Source organism: Oncorhynchus masou, chromosome 22 (assembly GCF_036934945.1).
Source record: "Oncorhynchus masou masou isolate Uvic2021 chromosome 22, UVic_Omas_1.1, whole genome shotgun sequence".
Classification (NCBI taxonomy): Eukaryota; Metazoa; Chordata; class Actinopteri; order Salmoniformes; family Salmonidae; genus Oncorhynchus; species Oncorhynchus masou.
Window position 1 is genome coordinate 5,919,465 of NC_088233.1, and position 3,665 is coordinate 5,923,129.

The following is a 3,665-nucleotide window of genomic DNA, read 5'->3' on the forward strand; positions in this document are numbered from 1 at the left end:
ACATCTGGAACAAGAATAAACAGAGGGGAGATCTTACTAACAACTGGAACAGACAGAGGGGAGATCTTACTAACACCTGGAACAGACCGAGGGGAGATCTACTAACAACTGGAACAGACAGAGGGGAGATCTTACTAACAACTGGAACAGACAGAGGGGAGATCTTACTAACAACTGGAACAGACCGAGGGGAGATCTTACTAACAACTGGAACAGACCGAGGGGAGATCTTATGAACAACTGGAATAAACAGAGGGGAGATCTTACTAACAACTGGAACAGACAGAGGGGAGATCTTACTAACAACTGGAACAGACCGAGGGGAGATCTTACTAACAACTGGAACAGACAGAGGGGAGATCTTACTAACAACTGGAACAGACAGAGGGGAGATCTTACTAACATCAGAAAGGAACACGACTGCAGATGAGATGTAGGTCAAATGTGGTGCAATGTTTGTTGTACATGGTCCCTGTCAAGTAAACGAATAACACAAAACAGCATCAGGCAGTTACCTGTTTGTGTGTCTGTGTCCGTGTCTGTCTCTCCTCGGGGTACTCCCTCTGTGGCTCTGTGTTGTGGTGTGAAGCTGGTGAAGCTGAAGCTGGTGGAGCTGAAGCTGGTGGAGCTGAAGCTGGTGGAGCTGGTGAAGCTGGTGAAGCTGAAGCTGGTGGAGCTGAAGCTGGTGGAGCTGAAGCTGGTGGAGCTGAAGCTGGTGAAGCTGAAGCTGGTGGAGCTGAAGCTGGTGGAGCTGAAGCTGGTGGAGCTGAAGCTGGTGGAGCTGAAGCTGGTGGAGCTGAAGCTGGTGGAGCTGAAGCTGGTGAAGCTGAAGCTGGTGGAGCTGAAGCTGGTGAAGCTGAAGCTGGTGGAGCTGAAGCTGGTGAAGCTGAAGCTGGTGGAGCTGAAGCTGGTGAAGCTGAAGCTGGTGAAGCTGAAGCTGGTGGAGCTGAAGCTGGTGAAGCTGAAGCTGGTGGAGCTGAAGCTGGTGAAGCTGAAGCTGGTGAAGGAAGCTGGTGATGTTGATAGTTTTACAGCCCTGGAATGTTTGTCCAGGCTGGATGAGGAGTCCGAAGTGGGCCTTGGGCTGGGGCTGGTGGTGCTGTCTCTGTGAGGCTGATAGGTCTGGGTTTGGTGGCGCTCCTGGAGGAGAGGAGACGGAGGCTTGGCGCTCCAACTGGTGGTGGTCTCTCTGCAATGCTGCTCGGTCTGTCGGGTGTTGGGAGTGTGTTCCTGTGTCTGGGCATTGTGGCTGGGAGGTGGGGCAGGCATAGGACTGTCAGAGGTGGGCCTAGGGCTGTCAGAGGTGGGCCTAGGGCTGTCAGAGGTGGGCCTAGGGCTGTCAGAGATGGGCCTAGGGCTGTCAGAGATGGGCCTAGGGCTGTCAGAGAGGGGCCTAGGACTGTCAGAGATGGGCCTAGGGCTGTCAGAGGTGGGCCTAGGGCTGTCAGAGGTGGACCTAGGGCTGTCAGAGATGGGCCTAGGACTGTCAGAGATGGGCCTAGGGCTGTCAGAGGTGGGCCTAGGGCTGTCAGAGGTGGGCCTAGGGCTGTCAGAGGTGGGCCTAGGGCTGTCAGAGGTGGGCCTAGGGCTGTCAAAGATGGGCCTAGGGCTGTCAAAGATGGGCCTAGGGCTGTCAGAGATGGGCCTAGGGCTGTCAGAGGTGGGCCTAGGGCCGTCAGAGGTGGGCCTAGGGCTGTCAGAGATGGGCCTAGGGCTGTCAGAGATGGGCCTAGGGCTGTCAGAGGTGGGCCTAGGGCTGTCAGAGGTGGGCCTAGGGCTGTGGCTAGGACTGACGGGACTCTCTTTGTGGTGCTGCTTGGTCTGGGCCTGTGTTGGGTGGGTGGGTGCTTGTCTCTTGTTGGTCTGGGCATGTGTCGGGTGGGTGGGTGCTTGTCTCTTATGCATCTGGGCCTGTGTCGGCGGGGCCTGTCTATACTGGGCCTGGATTTGGTGGGCCTGGATCTGCTGCATTTGGGCCGGGGTCTGGGGGGGTTGAGGGTGTGGTGTGTTAGGGCTAGATCTGTGTGTAGGCCTGATAGCACTTTCTCTACAGTTCTGTGTCTTTGTCTGCTGGTTCTGTCGGACGTCGCTCTGGGCCTGTAGCAGGTGGTTCTGGACCTGTTTCGGGAGGGGATCGACCTCTGTCAGGTAGGTGTGGGTCTGGTAGGCCTGTTTTGGGAGGGTATGGACCTCTGTCAGGTAGGTGTGGGTCTGGTAGGCTTGTATCGGGCGGGCCTTGGCCTGCTGAGTGTGGGATTGTGTCTGGTGAGGGTGTGGGGTGGTGGGGCTGGGCCCGGATCTAGGCCTGGGCCTGGGCCTTGGTGGCCTGGGCCTGACGGCAGCCTCTCTGCAGTCCTGTGTCTCTGAGCTGCTGCTGCTACTCATGTATACCTTCATCTCAGACACTATGTGGCCAGTGTATTCCTGCCTGTCAGTCTCCCTCACGACCCTTCCTCCTTCCCTCCCACTCTTTACACCTCCCCTCTCACTCCTTCCTCCCCGTCCTCCTCCCTTCCCCTGCCTCTTCACCTCCTTATGGGCCCTTTGAGGGGCTTCACATGTCCAATCCCTTCCCCCTCCACTTCCCTTATAGGGGGCCCTTTGTGGGGACTGTGAGACACACACTGAGCTCCTACTATCCTCAGGGGTGTTATAGTTCCCTATAGAGAAGACCTCAACTTCCGCTCTATCATTGTCTTCTCTATCTCCCTTTCTCATCCTGTCCTCCTTCCGCTGGCGGCTGGATGTTTGCTCCTGCACTCTGCAGACCTCACCGTCCTCCCTGTCTCGGTCCCCCCTCTTTCCCCCTCTCATCCTCTCCCCCTCCCTCCCTCGCCCTCTCATTCTCTCTCCCTCTCTCATCCTTTCCTCCTCCCTCTCTCCCTCCCTCGTCCTCTCCCCCTCCCTCCCTCCCTCTCTCATTCTCTCTCCCTCTCTCATCCTCTCCTCCTCCTCTCTCTCCCTTGTCCTCTCCCCCTCCCTCTCTCCCTCTCTCATCCTCTCCCCCTCCCTCTCTCCCTCTCTCATCTTCTCTCCCTCCTTCTCTCCCTCTCTCATCCTCTCCCCCTCCCTCATCAACTCCCCCTCCCTCTCTCCCTCTCTCATCCTCTCCTCCTCCCTCTCTCCCTCCCTCTCTCCCTCTCTCATCCACTCCCCCTCCCTCTTCCCCTGCCTCTCTCCCTCTCTCATCCTCTCCCCATATTTCTCCTGGTGGCTGCTGGGTGTTTTCTCCTGCTCTCTGTCCTCTGTCTCCTCAGAATCCTCCTCTGTGTATGTGGTCACATCCCGCTCTTCCTCTGTTTCCCCCATCTCATCTGGGAAATTCTTCTCTTTCTGCCCCTCCACCTCCCCCTTCTGCCCCTCCACTTCCTCCTCCCCCTTCCGTCCCTCCACTTCCTCCTCCCCCTTCTGTCCCTCCACATCCTCCTCCCCCTTCTGCCCCTCCACATCCTCCTGCCCCTTCTGTCCCTCCACTTCCTCCTCCCCCTTCTGCCCCTCCACATCTTCCTGCCCCTTCTGCCCCTCCACTTCCTCCTCCCCCTTCTGCCCCTCCACCTCCTCCTGCCCCTTCTGCCCCTCCACTTCCTCCTGCCCCTCCACCTCCTCCTCCTGCCCCTCCACCTCCTCCTCCCTGTTCTGCCCCTCCACCTGCTCCTGCCCTTTCT

The 3,665-nt window shown here is 58.0% G+C and overlaps 1 protein-coding gene across 1 annotated transcript in view; it reads right to left on the bottom strand.

Moving 5' to 3' along the window:
* Positions 1-664, bottom strand: part of LOC135508624 (amyloid-beta A4 precursor protein-binding family A member 2-like) — a 17,602-nt gene extending 16,938 nt beyond the window's left edge. Inside the window, exon 1 of the mRNA XM_064928865.1 lies at positions 516-664. The gene's annotated coding sequence lies outside the window, so the exon portion shown is untranslated. The remainder of the gene's footprint in view (positions 1-515) is intronic.
* Between the last annotated feature and the right edge of the window lie 3,001 nt (positions 665-3,665).